Genomic DNA, 18,757 nt, shown 5'->3' with positions numbered 1-18,757 from the left:
AAGTACTATACATTCTCTAATACTTTCAGCTGTAACTATACTAAATTACTAACCTAATAACATATTAAAGTAATTCCTAATCCGTCTCCGCCGTCACCCGACGCCGCACTAACATGGAAATAACATTTAAATTTAAAACTTAATTCTCGTAAGCGCGAGGTAGATACTAGATATGGCGAAGCCCCCGTCCCCACGCACGTCCATCGTAGTTCCGGGTCATTAGACGCCTGTGAAAGGGAAATAAAACAAATAAATGTGTTTCTATTTGAATAACTATAGATACACATTTTGAGATTTGAATCTTTCACACTGTAAAGATATTAAGAACAAATATCATGATGTGTCTAAGACATTATATATCGCACTGTCGCACATTGCTGACGAACTAAAGTCTATATTCTATACAGTTGGTATGTAGTACCTTCATATTTGCAAGTGCTACGGCCTACGACTTAACGTGTATGGAAATTTTCTCCATTTCCCTGTCACTGGTTTGATGGTGTTCGCCGTAAAGCTTTCTCTCCCCGTCATTAGGGTTTTTGGTTCACTACGACTGGTCGTTTGGTGTTTATCTTCGTGGATAATGCGAACCTCGACCGGCGAATACTAATGGTATGGTCACACCTACCGAGTATAGTAGCGAGACAGTGCCCTCGGACGAGCACATTCATATAAAACATACCGAGTGCTCGGCCGAGAGCACTTTCTCGCCTCTACTCGGTAGGGGTGATCGAGGCATTAGCATTTAGCAGCATATCACACGTTCCGAGAGCAGTAAAACGCCGGGTGAGCTTTACGACGACATTCCAAGGATAAAAGTCAGGCTGGCGAGGCTCAGCGGCTTAGCAGCGCTGCCGTGCCGCCGCCTCACGTCACCCGATTATTACGACAATTATAACTTTATTTCACCCAGCGGTGACCTAAATAAGATGTTGTGTAATTAAGTTGTTTTTCGCGCGGCCGCGCGGGTTCGTGCGCTGAACGTCTTGTTTTGTTTTTAATTTTTGATGCAAAATACTAATTGGTTTTGTAAATTCATGCTACGGTGGACACTGGACACAGAGCCGAGTGCTCACCTTTAATTTTATTTATGAAGTAAAATTGTAATTGTGTTTAAAGTGCAAATTACGTTGTACAGTAATAGTCATTGTTAACGCAAGCAAGTTTAATTATTAATATTATGTCTATTTCAGAGAGGATAAGTATGACAAATATTAAGTCTCAGTATAAGCTCGCAGGCAGTCGTATTTAAGAACTTTAACGATGCGACGGCCATTTCTGCGTCCATGTTTGTTTTAACTCTTTAGATTTTGCTACTTGCCAATATTTAACGAATAGAAATAAACGTGTAATTAGTATTTAGAAGTACGTTAATACTAAAGTAGACTTGCAAATTAACGGTAGACAAGTGTTTAGCTGAGTTAAGGATTTGTCGAAAATAAAAGTTTTTACCATAAAAAATTTAGAGTGTCATACAAGGATTCCTTTTATTTCTTTGAACTAGACTTTCGTTATGTTGCAAAAACGGTTAAACGAGAAAGGGTCGCCCAACAATCTGGGGAATTGGTAGTTTTGTATCTCTCCAGTTGTACCGAAGGATGCTTTATTAGGTTTTCTGTTTCTTATGAACGCTGTTTATTGTACAATAAATATTTGCCCAGTGCCTACCCCTACTGAATCTTATTAAATCGTAGTCTTCAACCCCATGCCTTTATTGGGAATTCGCTTTGGTTTATTTTATGGCATTGTAGGGTATGTAGGTATGCTATAAAGAAAAATGAAGATAATAAAAATAAGTAAAAACGTACTCTACATTTCTTGAAAAAAATAAAGACGGGTTGCACTCCGGGAGTGCCGGCAGAAGTGAAAACTTGATTATTAACGTTGTGCATTATTTTTTTTAACCCATTTTTTTATCGACACCCTTACAGTCAATTAAATTTTTAACCCTTTTTTTATGAAAATCGATTTTAATGAAGTCGAAACTTACAATCGATTAAATTTTTAACCCATTTTAATTGAAAATCGATTTAAAAAAAAAACGATTTTTTTTAAATCGATTTTCGAAACGTAACCCTTACAATCGATTAAAAAAAATAGACAATCGAAAAAAAACAATCGATTGTTCGATTAATCGATTTCGATGTTACAACACTACTCTCCAACCGCATTACGGTTTTTCGATCAGCACGAGAATCCGACGCGAGTTTCACAGTTTTTACCCATCCCACAAAAGTGCTCAACGCCGCTAAAGAAGTTTTCACTTCAAAAATGCTTAGATAATTCGGAGATTTCAGCCCGTAATTTGGTAAATAGGCATAAGTGTAAAAACTAAAAAGAGAAACAAGTTTTCCTCTCAACTCTTTTGTATAACATACACGATTGATGTTAATCTTTAACACTACTCAGTGGTCACGTTCATTTTATATTTGCCGAAGATTTGTTGACAAACGGAATTAGTCAGATCGTAATCCTGTAGACAGTGTGTTATGGGGCGATGCGGTGACATTAGCATAATGGCGGCTCTCGACATAGGCGAACGCGTTGGCCAACGCGTCTGCAGACGCGTTGGCCCAATGTGTAGAACGGGCGTTCGCGCGTTGGCCAACGTCTAAATACCTACGGCCAACGCGCGAACGCCCGTTCTACACATTGGGCCAACGCGTCTGCAGACGCGTTGGCCAACGCGTTCGCCTATGTCGAGAGCCGCCATATGACGGAAGGCCACCCGTGAGGCGCACGTGGACGGGGCCCTTAATACCCCTTCATTATTTATCGAGGAAGTTTCGTATATCCTATTTAGAACCCGTCATATATTATGAACGCACTGACTGGAGATTTGAAAATGATTACGCTCACCCTAGTCATTAAAGGGTTGTAGGATGTATTTCTATTAGGTGTGCGTATGTACGATCTACATCAATTTATATCACACACACGATAAGGTATTGATAAAGATATTGTAAATTTTATGCAAACTTGTGTACATATCTATCTGTTATCCGACAAACCGATTTTTATGACATTTTAAATGCAGATACTTTCAGACCTGAAAAAGGACATCGGATAATTTTACCCATAATTAATAAGTGTACCCTCTTAATTTGAGGGTAACATCTAATTTATTTTTGCTAATATGTATTTGAATCTGCCAGTCAGGGCTTACATATTAGATCGGCTGTAGCAGGCAGCGGTTTGGGAACGTTTAATTCCCTGATCAATCACGCATAACCCAGCCTATTACGTGTCACCCCGCACGTCACGCGATAGATGGACGGGCTTTGTCTGGACCAAATTAGGAGGCCCTGCCTCCTGAGCAACTGAAAAACTTCATGTTAAAACTAAGATTATGTATCTTTAACTAGCCTTTAAAGTTTATTTCTTAGATCGAAAATAAAACTAGATTATTTGATTCATCTATAAAATATTGATTAAAAATCTATACCAGGATTCACTATCTGCCAAGGTGTATATCATAGGAAAGGTGACGTAATATGTTAGGACATTATACAGTCAACAATAGCTCTGACGGAGCTTCGTCACATAAAGGCAGGAAGATCCCGACCATATTATGTGCCATAAATTTTGAGCTGTTGTGTCGGGAATCGGGATCAATTCACATGGATAGACTTCTTTTGTCATGCATATTGTAAATGAGAGCTTTAAAATTAACGATCTTGTTAAAATGATGACATCATGTTAAAAAAAAATACTGCATTTATAACTTGAAATACGTAAAGGGCACAGAGCATGAAAATAGTACAAATATGTAAACTAATAAGAAATGTAGAGTTACTTCTATATTCTCAATAAGTAATTTTCTTGTTAAGGTTTCAAGGGGATTGAAATCATGAGCTTTCAATTCCCAGTAAGTATCTACGAGTGCTTCAGCATATTGATATACAAATCTCAGTATATTTTGTACTTATTTTTAATGCGCTATAGTTTTTCGGGTTCCTTACCCAAAGGATAAAAACGGGACCCTATTACTAAGACTTCGATGTCTGTCCGTCTGTCTGTCTCCAGACTGTATCTCTTGAAGAACCGCGATAGCTAGTCAAAGAAATACAAATTCTAACAACAAATACTAAAAATAAAATAAAAGTAATATTTAAAGGGGCTCCCATACAATAAACGCTATTTTTTTGCCTTTTTCTTTCTATATCAATCATTACAACAGGTAGGTACTTGAAACATTCACAAAATACTTAATTCTATCTAAAATTATTCAATTGATGATAAGATACAAATAACATAAATATTTAAGAGGAGCTCTCATACAAAAAACACAATTTTTTGCCTAAATTTGGTTAGTACGGAACCGATTTTTTAAAGTACGTAATAAATAGATACATGTCCTCCAATAATATTTACAACAGACGTAGCGGCCTTGCAGCTACGTCTGCGTTTTAAAACTCTCACCCCATTTCGAGTGATTGAACTTAACGTTTAATTAGTCAGCATCGGATGGTCTTTTTTATTTTTATCTCGGCCCCTCCGGTCAGGAGAGGAGCCCTCGGAGCTCGGGTCAAAGCTCAGCGGAGCAGCGGCCCTCGGGCCTCATTGTCTCCACAACATAATACCGACCTCTGACACTTGTTATGGAGACTCGCATTACGGCTTAATTGAAACGGTAGCCTTTTCATTTTTTAAGCTTTTTTTCATGCTTACTTTGCTGCACCGGAACCCGAACACCCGTTGAAGATTCTCAAAGGAATAACGAGAATTTTGTAGTATTTTCATATAACATTGCGGGTACACAGATAAAAAGGATTTCTCGAATCAAGAAAAATAGTTTTCTTGACATATTAAGTTATTTTAAGGAAAATTGTGTTAATACAAGTAATGTTTATTCATCTTTAAATAATGGCAGTCTCGAAATGAAAAAAATATTTTCTTGTTGCAATTTTACAATCAAGGAAAAAAAAATTAATTGAAGAATAAGTAAAATTAACCTAAGAAGTTCAAATTTTATTGCTCTAATACAATGAAATACTTATTTCAAACTGTAAGTTTATTTAACACAATGAAACATTTCATCATCAAAAAAAATATCTCAAACTAATGACATAAAATCTTGTTTTTAGTAAAATCCTGTTTTGCCTTAAAATTTTATTATTACCTTGTTTCAAATACATATAGTTTAAGAAAAAGTTAAAAATATTTTAATTTAATGACAAGTTACTTCTAGTCTACCTATTTTTTTTTGGTATGAGTTATGGCTATTGACTACCGAGTCTACCGACGCGACGCCACGATAGTGCGCGCGCGCCATGCTAAAGCAAGCTAAACAAGTTTAAACCTGTTTGTGCAGTTTGAAACTAAACGTGTTAATTTGAGGTGAATATATACGCAATATCTAAAATAACAACGTAGTTACTCTCCTCGAGGCAAATAATATTTCTCCAGAAGTAATAGAAGTTTTTGTGTGTAAGTATGCATTGATTTTACTGGCCAGCCTTTGATTATAGTATTGTTGAAGTGCCACCCACCCATGCAAAAATTCATCAAAAATCATATCCATGTTGAGTACGTTTATTACTTAAATGTATCATTTCAGTTCTACATTGCAGCAAATGGCATAACAACAGAGTTATTCTACAAACTCATTCCAGAGCACCTCAAGGAACTCTGCCCTCATCTTGGGACCCGGATAAAGCTAGCTGAAATTATCACAGCTCATGTAAGTGAAATCCATTGGCATTTGCACTGTGCTGTGCACTTCTGCATCTGCAACTGGGCAGCGTTTATTCTTTTTTGTATGCAGCAGGATGTATAATGAATATTAAAGCTCTTTAGTCACACTATGTTTAAAAATACATTCATAGTTTGTTTAATAACTTTGCCAATGAAGACAATCTATAGGTACTAGGTATTTAGGGTAAACTTATGTAGGTACATGATTTAGCCACTGTGCATTACACACATATTTTATGTTTTCAGGCACCTACAGAGTCATTTAATGAGTGTTCAGAGTCATTGAGTGAAACAGACTTTACAAAACCTACGTCCTCTAGCTGTTCTGAATCTCAGGAAGTTACCACAACAAATGTACTGATTACAAGATATTTTCCAGACTTTGACTTACATACCTTATTACAAACAACAGTTGGAGGAAACAGTATTTTGAAATTTTATGAAACTCACAAACAATTTTTTTGTCATAATTTTTGTCTTTTATGTAAGTAAATAAATTTTTATACGATTAACATCTCTTCATTTTGTTTTAGAAACCACTATTTGATATGCTTTTCTGTTGTTCCTTGTATGTTGTCTTTTATTTACCTTTCAGGAAACGCCTCCAGAACTTCCATTGGACTATTGGGAGTTCCTGAGCCGTATTAAGGCCTATTCAAACCGGAGCGGTATCCGCTACCGCCGTGGGTAGCGGTATCCCGATGGGTACGTGATTATCGCCTTAATCGCGTTTATTATTAGCGCGTTAATCGCTTACCCATCGGGATACCGCTACCCACGGCGGTAGCGGATACCGCTCCGGTTTAAATAGGCCTTTATTAATAGTACATTTAAGACATTAAAACCACTTAACACAAGCATTTAAAACTTTTATTGAAAGAAAGTAATAATATTAGACCAAGAAATATTTTTCCCGAAACAAGAAAGGTTATTCTTTATCGTAGGTTGCATAAATTAAAATTTAAAATATTAGTTATTGGTCTAAGGATATAATTTTCTAATATTAAAATAAACACTACTTTAAATAAGTAAAGTTAGTGTTCAAGCTAGATTTATTATTGTTGACAGAAAAAACAATGTATTTAAATTAAGCATATATTATTTCTAATAAAGTGATTTCTTATTTGATTGAAATCAATATTTTCTTAAAATGAAAATACATCCTAAGCTTGCATCAAGAGAATTATCAACTTACATTAAGAATTCTAATAATTCTTGGTAGAAAACGTATTATATTAAATCAATCGGAAATTGTCTTAATTCAAGATTACTTCAAATATCAGTTTAAGATTATTATTTTTTTAGCGTAAGAAAATATTAGTTTCACTATATATGAGGCAACCATAATCTTGACTTAATGCAAATTGCTTTCATGCAAGATTATTTTTCTTATTCGGAGAATACTGTTTTTTCTGTGTACATTGCGCCGAGTGTGGACTAGATTTTTTAGAATTTAATGCGAGAAATTATGAATTTTTTAAAAACAGAATACATAATATTATTTGCTCATATTTTCACAACATGCCACCGCTTGTAACGTTTCATGAATTTTTGTAAAATGCATGTAAAATGGCGGTCGACGATGACACGTTGAGCTCGAAAATATGCCGTCTAATTTAACCGGGGCTTAGAGAGTGGCTCTCGTGACGCGGGCGGGATGTGAAAATTATACGGGCTCGGCGACATCCAGCACATAAACATTCACCACCCTGCCCCTCTTCCCCCGCGGCCCGCTCGCCCCGGAGTGCCCTGCCCAGCCCTGTTACATACTCCTGTAAGTTATAACTCGCGGCAAATCTGATGAGTGCGATTACATGACGCTATGTGTGATATTCTCTCATTAAATGATCGTTCGCTTATTAACTCCTACTGGGCGAAACTCTACATGCATTGTAGGGAGAAAGTAAAAACCCGTAATAATATAACATACTAGAGATCGCTCAATGGTCGAAATTCGACCTTTTTAATTATCTTCTTTTTTTGACTCCCCGTTTAAAGTATTGACTATTTCACATTAAATAAAAAAAAACAACAATCCATTTTTTTCTATCCATTTGACAACATACTTCAAACATAAACAAAGGAGTATAATTCGTGTGTATAGGCTTGTCAGTCAAAACATGGTAGTGTGCGCGTTATAGTGTGTGTAATGTTTTATTTATTAAAATAATGTATGACAAAAGCATAATTTTAAAACAATATTAGCTCGATGCACTCCTTCTCCATATAAACTACAACTGTGCGAAATTTCATGCTCCTACGATTCCCCATTTTTCGTAACTATGAGAAACTAGATGTCCCGCGCGGCTTCGCCCACGTAAATTAGGAATTTCACAGAAACCGTACATTTTCGAATAAAAATAGCTATAAATAGTCCTTTCATGTGGTCTACTCTATATCTGTGCCAAATATTGCTATAAAAATTGCTCCAGTAGTTCGTGAGATAAACCCTTTCTAATATTTTCCCCGTTTTTACCACATTTTCCTGAGTTTCTTCGGTCGTATTAGTCTTAGCGTGATAATATAATACAATATAGCCTATAGCCTTACTCGATAAATGAGATATCTAACACTGAAATAAGTTTTTAAATCGGACCTGTAGCTCCTGAGATTAGCGCATTCAAGCAAACATACTCTTCAGGTTTATAATATTAAGTATAGATTTTTTTAAATTATCGCTTGACAAACTCGAGTCTCGATCTAAAAGACTATGAAATGGTATAATATGGTAGTGATGATAATGATGATGATGATGATGAATGTAATTTGCATAGTAGCATATGCTTTCTGTTCTTAAAACAACGCCGAAACTCCCAAACTTGTATCTATAAAGAATCAGAAGTTCTCTCAGCACCTTCCGCACCACGTTATACCAGGTATAATCTCGGTGCAAAATCTTACTTGTTTGTAGCATATGCTTAGAATACTTCTCACGAAACCGAAGTCACCACATGTTTCCCTATAAGTTTTGAGGAGTTCCCTCGATTACTTATGGATCCTTCATCAGATCACCACTTTTGTGAATATAATACCAAATTGGGATGATACCCTATAGGGTATCATCCCAATTTGGTATTATATTACCGATTTTTAAAAAATTTCTTTTGGTATATATACCAAAAGAAAATTTTTGAAAATCGGTTAACAAACGGCGGAGTAATCGTTGAATATAAGAAAACGAACATAACACCTCCCCCATTTTGAAAGCCGGTTAAAATTGTAGCCTATGTGTTACTCTGATGTATAAGCTATATTATTGTAAAGTTTCATTAAAATCCGTTCAGTAGTTTTTGCGTGAAAGAGTAACAAACATCCATACATCCACACATCCATACATCCAAACAAACTTTCGCCTTTATAATATTAGAAGGATAACATTATAACACACTACACAGCATAATTTCGAGATTAGGTTCTAGGTTGGTATGCATATGGGCTCAAACTATGTAACCTTCATTAATGAAGGTTAGCACTTTTATGTTTTCCATCATCGCATCGGATTAAAATATATTTTCCTGGTTTGTAACAATCCGTCACATTTTATTTCCATGTGAATGTTGTGTAACTATTGTTTATCTTAATATTTTTCTTTCGATATTCTGAGACCATATAACTCGTTTCTTAAAATATTAATACGCGGACGGAGTAAAATACACTATAAATACTTACTATTTTGTTCTCAGAAGCAGCGAACCTAAAGAAACGTTAGGCTGCCTTCGCATTTAGTCGCGAGTAGTGCGGCAGCCGCGCGACTTCTATACTAAACGAGTCGCGCGGCTGCCTAACTTTGGATTTTATTGCATAATATACTTGATTTTATCTGTCTATTAAAAGAGGACGAAGATAATAGATATAGATGGTCCCTTAACATATCCATAGTCACAGTTCGCTGTACCCGACGAAAACATTGCCTACTCTTTTTCAAATAACTGCTCATGAAAACCTTTGAAAGTGTCACTCAAAAGGAATATCGGAAAGAGGAATCTCGTATACGGATTAATAATTGAAACGTGCGAGAGTAGAGTAGAGAGTGCACAGCCACTCGCACTAACGCATTCAAATATTAAACATATAACTGGGTCACGACCCGCCTGATGCAGCGCCAATTTGTTGTGCCGTCCTTTCATTATCTGAAAACTGTTAGCGAATTGATAAACACTTTGAATAAAGCATACAAATCTAGGTTCGAGTCGATCTTTACTCAAACATCAATTAAGCGTACCTTAAAAATGACCGTCGTTTTTCCATTTCATATTTTTAACGACGAAGAAAACTGTTGAAAATACTTAACAGAGTAGGTAGTAATTACTAATTGGCATTTAGGTAAGCGAAATTCTTGCGTCGAAAAACTGGGTCAGCGGAAAAGGGAAAGTCTTTTTGTGTTCTCTGTTCCAAAGGCAGTTACGAGTAACCTCGCTAGTTTTTGGGCATCGGGGTGACAAATTGGTATCTGTGCCCGAACAATTTATTTAAAATTAAAGAATCCTATTTCACAGCAACATTTTCAAACTCGGCTGCCATTTCCTGCGCCGAGAACACAATTTTCCCAGCTAATTTGTCGCGAGTAAAACAAATTGTTTATATGAATGCTTAAGCGGAGCGTGCGGTTCGGAGGTGAAATGCAATATTAATGGGTTCCGCTGGCGGTGTATTTGTTGCGTTTCCACAATTCAAGTTATCCCTTTGTGCCGCGGTGGTGGCGCGTTTGTTCGGATTGTGTACACAACCGCCGTGTTTTCGCTGCCGCTTCACGCGACGCTCATATTTCCAACTTAAACGTATCTGCTTTAGTGACTGTATTTTTCTAGGTTTATTAAATAAATATCAAATCGGTGCTGGAATTACGGAGCGTTTGTTTTTGCTACGGGAAATGCAATCTTTGCTTGATTATTTCGTTTCCACAAACGAAATAATCAAGCAAAGATTGCATTTCCCGTATAAGATAATAGTTTATAATGTTTCTTGTTTACTTATTTCTTATTTGCGAATAGAAATTGCATATTGCCCTATATAAATTAATTAGCTTGAATAAATAAATATAATTACTGTTGTAGGAGCTCGTTTATGTTTTTATTACGAAACAATATTCGGTCGTAGCACTGCTACGAACGCTACGCCCGCAACACGAGAGAACAGTATTTGCTACTGAATTTCACATCACACTAATATTATAAAGTCGTGTTTGTGAGTGTGTGTATGTTTGGAAGTCAAACTTTGAAAGTAGTTAGGTATAAGGCTTTAGAGGAGCCGTGAGAAAAAGCTTCTACAAGATTTTTTTCTGAAAACGAACGAACGATTAAAGAAAATGATCGTAAGGATCTTAAGCAGTTATGAAACCTAGCGGGTAGCAGTTGCTGGAGAGGCGAGCTGAACGCCTGTGCCTCGGAACGACTGCAGCGCACACTTGAGGCACGAAGTAATCGCCGCGGGCGTTTTAAACATTAATTTGAATGTAAGCGTGGAGCGAAATAAAAACCTTGTAATGATACTCTGTTCTAATGGACCCGCGCGCCTTTTAACCGCGTTCCATACACTCGTAAAAAGTTTTATATTGCCCGGTCGTTGTTTTAGTGCGGCCTTTTAATTTGCTGTTATAAACTTTTTTACGATGAGGTGAGTCCACATACGGTACGCTTTAATAGCTACTGATTATAACTGGCTCATATGAAAGGTTATTGATAAGTCCACTTATGGGATATTATTGCGTACGTTACCTTGTTTTTGAATACAACAAATGATTTTCAGGAAATACTTATGTTTGGAATACGGGGCGAATAGGTGTTTTCCGTTCAGTTTTCTCATCGATTATGTTTTATTTCTGTCGAGTGCTGAGAAAACAAATACAAGCTCGCGTTAGAGCGAATCGAGACGAAATGTAAACGGAGAATACGTTTATTGGTTCCGCGCTTTTGGCTCCGTGCATATTGTGACTGATGTAGGTACATGGACAAATGCAATACAAGGTACAACGATGGTTGAAATTTACAGAAACAGTAAAGTTTTACATAACATTTGTTATTGTTTATGTATGTGTGTCTGTGTGATAAAGACACAAGTGCAGACGAAATTCGCGCTCATGATAATGGTCTATAGTTAACTTAATATTGTTTTTGTATCAATCAAAAAATCAATATCAAACGTTAAAATTCTTCAGCGGCGTCAGGATGAAGAGAATGTTCCTCTCGTAGTTCTTCTAGGATGTTTCTCTTGTAATTTATTCATGCATGTTTTGGGACTCCGAGGGCTAAGCATATGCGACTCCGGCGTACGGCGTCGGCGAGTCCTCCCTAATGAGTTGTTTACGAGAAGGGCCCAGCCGCCGGCGTCGCCGTCGTCACGTCGCCCTCCACGATCGATACCATCCCCCCACTTCATATACAACATTAATGAGACCTCAACTATCATAATTAATGAGGCGCATCCGAAACATACGCTCGAGGTGCTGAGAGCAAACATTAATGTAGACGAGGTATAGACAGTTTAACCTTTCGTTTTTAAGGTCACAACAGTATGACCTACAAAATTTGTTCGTATAAATTTAATTTGAGGAAGATTTTATTGGCCTGACTTTGCAAGAATTCATCATCTCCCCAGAGATGTGCCTGCAAGGCTTTCTTGAAATACAAAACAATTTTATATTAATACAGTAATTTGAAACACAAATTTTAACTACACGGGTGCCTATTACAAATTTATTATTTCTGAAAAATAATCTTGCATTTCTCGTTTATTTATGCGACTCGCTACAAAAAGCGTCATTCAAACACACTCACGGCGGCAGGGCATGAAGCTAACAACGTAAGTACGTTGAACCGGCCAGGTTTCCACGTCTTTTAAAATGGAAAGCATTTTTCAGGAGCTCAGGAGCAATTTGTGTTACTTGACATCGACGGCGCGCGGCGCAGCCTGAATACAATGTACAATGTTTTCGCTGAATTACAACTAAATGCGATTTATTCCCCATCCGCAGATCGATTCAACTTCTGCTATCAATCCGTGGATTTTCCAGCAATACCTATTTACAGGCACAAAGGTTCTAACTTCTACATATTAAAGGAATGTCTAATCGATACTCATATTAGAAATATGCAATTCAATGTTATGTTTATCAATATTTAAGTAGCTGATACAGATTTATTTAACCTTTATTAGTCCTTTAGTTCATCGGTCTAGACTTACAGACTAGACTTGCCTTATTTTAATTTATTATGGCCGCAGTGAATTTCTGACGGTTATCAAAATAAAAATATTCAAGAAAAATATTTCACATTTATGTTTATTATTTTTAGAAATTTTGTTTAAGTTAACCTCAATAAATATGTTCACTTTGTATTTCGGAGTAGTTAAGTCTTTCGTCCCATAAATGTTCGTCCCACTGGGACTAATGGCTAAAAGCGTATTTTTAATTTCTTCTTATTTGTAATCAATTTGTTAATCTTTTGTTGTGCTTTAAACATCTTTGGAATAGCCTAGTACATAATTTTTCCCTGCAAAACAGTTTTCCAACATCGTTGAGTTTTAGTTAAAAAAAATTGCAAACTGTGCTGTAACATTTTCGCTTTTACAGCTTTATTTTATTTTGAAAAAGTAGTTAGGGCATTCAGAATTAATACATACGGAACATACGTTGTTAGTCATAGATGTAATTGGAAAACGTTTCGGTATTTCATTTTTTATTGCGGAGTATTTTTCAGCGGGGAACGAATGTAGCGTAATTTGTATTGGGCGAGCATTCGCTTATTTTCCATTCCGGTCTTTACGACTGGCGCACTCGAAGCCCGTCTCGTCCACCACACAAATATTTCTTTTATATTGATGCCAGTAAAGAGCTACCGTGCGTGAAATTGTATAGGGAAACGGGAATTTTTTAATTTACCCTTTTCTTTGTGGTATAAAGTACACTACTTGTGATGCACGTCGTTGCTGTTATTTAATCAACTCGATAGCTGCGGCTCCGAGACACCGCACATCGTGCATTTGAATGTGATATGTATTTAATATTTTCGGCGAGGTTCATTTCATTCTTTGTGTTTTGACCGCAGCTTTTTATGGCTGCGAGAATTGATTTTCCATGTTTTTAGGCTTTCCAATGTTTTTTCCCGAATAACATACATATTTATTTCGTATTCGTCGTCGAGAGCACTACATACATCAATCTCCCCAGAAATTACTTTTTAAAACAAACGGTATCTATAAATTGTATTCGCCAATTATTTTGGAGCCCCGGTCAGTAAAACATGGGTCTTGTCATGAAATACTGTTTTGAGAAAATATATATCTACATCGGCATTCCCGTGCGATTTGCCTCGTGTTTAGAAGGCCGTTACATTCGAAATATAAAATTAAAATATAGAGTTATGACTGAACTATACTCAAATAACTATATTTGTGTTCTTTAATGACATTTGTTTTGTATTATCGGCACAAAAACTAGAAAGTACCGAGTGTGTGCTCGAGAACATGACAAATTGATCTTTTGTGGCGGGACAATAGTGTGTGCTCAATCTTCGAGGTTCGATTGAATACAGGATGAATGCACCGTTACGGGCCGTGGTCGTCTCGTGGGCGGATATTGTTCATTACCGCCGTGATCGTTGAACTTATTTTCGGCCGAGGTCGCCGGGATCGCTGACCGATCGCTCATATTAATTTGCATGTGCTCAAATGCTGGACTCGAGTAAATGGATCGTGACTAATTTTCTTTTGCGTTGTTAACTCTCATTTTGCGTCGTCGTTTCTCACTGCGTGTCATTATCTTTATTTGTTTACAGCTCCGTTTGGTGAAATCTTTGTACTCGCTCGGCCAGTCCCGTTACGAACCTGAGGTCATACTATACGGAGGTGTTTATTTTTCTGGTCAGGCTTGATCGTGCAGCAAATTGTTATCTAAACCACTGAATTACTGGGCTACCGTTAAAATTGGTATGTGCAATTCCACACGCACGAAAATCATAGTCCGCAACCGCTGAGCATAGTTGTAAAACAAATGAAGTGAGATGGAGTTGATAACGTCGGTTGACGTCGGCTGATCAAGTTGCGGGCGCGTCCGCCGAGCCGCTAACAACCACGAACACGATCTTGGTAGTTGGTACGTTCCACTCGGTTAACCCCACATCGACACACAATCTAGAACTGGATAACGTTCAACTTACTTTCAGTTGATAGATGCCCTCATTCTTAGATTAGCAATCGTTAATTGCCTCGTTTGTTCTACGTTTACTTTTCTATAAAAGTATAAATTGGAATTGTAAATAAACTTGAAATTATTGTATTTTGCTATCGACTTATTGTTTAGCAACTAGAAAGGAAGATCATTAATAGGACACGTTTACGTTTCCTAAAATTTATTAATTTTAAAGAAAGGCTCTGTGTTTCAATTTCACCCCCCATAATCAAAACTCATCATCACCACTTACGTAACAAAGTATGTTCGTACTTTGACTTGCGCTTATTAATTCATGTGCCTTTTAAGTAATTCAATACGTTTGTGAGGTACGTTTGTAAAACAAGATAAAGGATAAAATAATAGGTGTACCCCGAGGGAGTGCGTAGGGACGTATCACGTTTCAAAGACATAAACACGCCGATATTAGATACATTCTTGTCACCTGGTGGTACACACTCCCTTTTCCCAATTTTTTATTTTATTATGTAAGCAAATATAGACGGAAATACGAGCGAGGAACGAAAATTGGTGAATATATTTGCGATCGAAGGTACGCAATAACGCCGGGGGATGATGAGTGCTGGAATAAATTTGGGGGTCCATTGTAAATCACATTAGAATGGGTATTCAAGAGTCGCTTAATTTTTTACCGCTTTTACTCCGTATTAAATATTTGTAGATTTAAATGTCGAATGGATTTTAACTGACCTAATAAAATAGCTATTTGAATGTGGGTTTTAAAAGCTTTTATATCGGGATCAAATATCAATCGACTAGAGAGATCTGATAGTCTTTCAAATGAGTTTCTATTCATCGGTGTTCTGTACCTAACATACGAATTTGTAACTATGTAATCTGTGACCTAACTCATAATTTTAGTAGCAATTTGATTACATACGGAATACCTTTAGGCTCCAAGGTTTTACGTAAAAAGACAATAAACAGAGAATTTAATATAACCTTCAATGACAGACAAATTAATTCTGCAGTCGCGACGAACGACGCACGGAATGGAACTTTAAATATCTGGAAGAATTTCGATAAAGTCTAGAATTTATCATAAAGACGGTCGCGGACCGCGGTAGACACTCGCACCGCTTACCGCTCAGTACTCAACAGGGCTCATTACTATACACTGGAACGCAATACTTTTTAAATTAAAAGAAAATGTTTAGGTTAGGGGTTGAAGTCTTCTTATAAAGGAGTGTTTTGTTTATTATATTATATTATTACATAATATTGTCATAACTCTTTCATTATGTATAGTATATTCATCGACTGACAAACACTACAATGCTTTAACGAGCAGTGGGTAAACATCTTAGCTTATATTTTATGCGTATTGAAAGCTATCTAGCAAGACATATTATATAGGGCATCTGATCTGCCTCTGCGTAACGCAACAATTGTACATTGTACAAAATTTCATAGGTGTTAAAACGCAAAGAATATTTGTATTCAAATTAAGCTACGTGTTGTTATCATATTTAGAATATTCAATATAGAATACTAATAAAATATAAGGCATTCTTTTCGGACGTTATTAGAGGCGAGACCCTAAAATGAATCTATTGTCGGCACTACGGGCGTTCGCGCGTTGGCGGTAGGTATTTTGCCCGTTCTGCACATTGGGCCAGCGCGCCGGCCAACGCGTCAGCCAACGCGTTCGCCTATATGTAGTGCCGACATAATATGACGAGTGTGAATCTACCTTCACTTTTGACACTCCTCCGTTTTGAGCTCCGAAATTGATTCGCAGAAGCCTTCAATTGATCTTAAGCCACGTTAAACATTTGTGCCAACTTCACCCTCGTCAACTTCTAAGAAAATGTTTTAAAAGTTTTGAGTTGTTTTTCGTGAAAGGAAGTGAGTTTTCTCGCAGCTGTCGATTTGCCTAACCATTATGCCTTTTAAACTTAGCGTGTATAGTTAAGAAAATAATGAAATGTGAAAGATATACTACAGGTACATGATTTTTCTTGTTCCAATAGTTCAAGCCACAAAAGCAAAAAAAATATTCTCATATACTCTATGTAGTTTTGTGAATCACCCCGCAGTTTGCACCGTACACCAATCACGATAATTACAAAGCGACGCGCCTACATCTGACGGACACATCAAAGCTCCCGAACTGTCGTATATCATACGTGAGTACACTAAACAGCGGGGGGATACAAAAATACAAATGTGTGAAAATAAACTTGCGAATTGGTCCCCGGCGGCCGCGGGGTACTTTTCAGTCTTTGTAATACCGAAACTTCCTCCTTTATAAATCTTGTGAGAAATATTTTGTCGGGAACAAACAATATATATCTGAACAACTCGCTCTGTTAATGGAACTATGGTGTCTCGTTCATTTGAAAGGTTTTACGAGCGAGGCCACACTGCTTTTGAGCGTTGCGTCGTCGAAACGAAATATCGCACTGTTTGCCACAAAGTATTGCGGCGACGCACATCATCACAATTTAAGACAGTGTTATAGTTAATCTATCCAACTTCAACCAAATCCAACTTAATAATAATAATGATAACGTTTATTCAACAATAAGACACCACATTACACTACAATAATGAATTCTCTTATAAATAACTTCAAATCCTGTCCCTCAATCCATCAAAAATAAATCTCAGAAGCAATGCATTGCAGCGACGCTGCTACGGCCGGCGCGGCGCGGCGACGACGCAAAGGAGCAATGTATATTCGCTCTATGTTAGTAATGTTAACGACAGACGCTATATTCTACAATGTTATTTCATATAATATTTTATTTTTTCTATTATACTTTTGTGTAGTTATGATATTGATCATGCTATTGCACAAAAGTAAAACTTGTATGACAGATTGTCAGATGTTTTAAATAGTAAATTATAAGAAAAAGTGTCATTAAACAAAACGACTATCCACGTAGAGAACACAGTCATTTATAAAACATCCGTATCTTATATGACCTGAATGTAGCATAAGTTCTCCACTTGTACTCGTATAACATTTAGAAACCTTCTTAAATTATTACATTCATGTTTACGATTTCATATCATAATATCAAGGTTGTTTAGATATAATTAACTGTGGTATTGGATTAGTTCTAAGAAATACTTTCCGTTACTTCCGAGAAAGCTGAATAATTCAAGTGAGTGCTTGTACTTACTTATTTGTATTTCATAATGCCTTCCGAGGAGGTGGAAATACTCGTACTAGTATTTTTGTTAGAATTATGTACCTAATAGAGAACCGAAGGATATTTAGACCGAAGCTTTCAGGAGCTAAAATTATTATGCTTTTTTTATGAAATAAGGGGCAAACGAGCAAACGGGTCACCCGATGGAAAGCAACTTAACCGTCGCCCATGGACACTCGCAGCATAAGAAGAGCTGCAGGTGCGTTGCTGGCCTTTTAAGAGGGAATAGGGTAATAGGGGAGGGTAGGGATGGGAAGGGAATAGGGGAGGGTAGGGAAGGGAATAGGGTAAGGGATTGGGCCTCCGGTAAACTCACTCACTCGGCGAAACACAGCGCAAGCGCTGTTTCACGCCGGTTTTCTGTGAGAACGTGGTATTTCTCCGGTCGAGCCGGCCCATTCGTACCGGAGCATGGCTCTCCCACGTATCTTTTGCTTGTGCTTCACATATTTTCATTAAAACAAAATATTAGTTTAGTTGTTGCTGTTTGTGTAAACTGTAAAGTGTAGGAAGACTACTGAAACTTAAATAAGCAGGTACCTACGGCTAAGTGGGCCCCAAGACGATCAATTTTATTGTGCAATATCTGCATTGAACAATAAGATTAAAAGACGAGCACGTTCAATATTAACCTTAGACGATATTGCAAAATATGTGATATTACACAATAAAATTGATCGTCTAAGGGCCCGCTAATATCTATGGGTCCTATGTC

At 37.0% G+C, this 18,757-nt stretch overlaps 1 protein-coding gene and 1 long non-coding RNA gene across 2 annotated transcripts in view; both read left to right on the top strand.

Moving 5' to 3' along the window:
* Positions 1-18,757, top strand: part of LOC121726859 — a 125,332-nt gene that overhangs the window by 39,607 nt on the left and 66,968 nt on the right. The gene's annotated exons all lie outside the window — the stretch shown is intronic.
* Positions 5,363-6,146, top strand: LOC121726863. Its single transcript, XR_006035586.1, has 3 exons — positions 5,363-5,430; positions 5,574-5,683; positions 5,944-6,146. It is a non-coding gene; the product is annotated as an uncharacterized LOC121726863 (long non-coding RNA).

Source organism: Aricia agestis, chromosome 5, assembly GCF_905147365.1.
Source record: "Aricia agestis chromosome 5, ilAriAges1.1, whole genome shotgun sequence".
Classification (NCBI taxonomy): Eukaryota; Metazoa; Arthropoda; class Insecta; order Lepidoptera; family Lycaenidae; genus Aricia; species Aricia agestis.
This window is presented reverse-complemented; position numbering and strand designations above follow the sequence as displayed.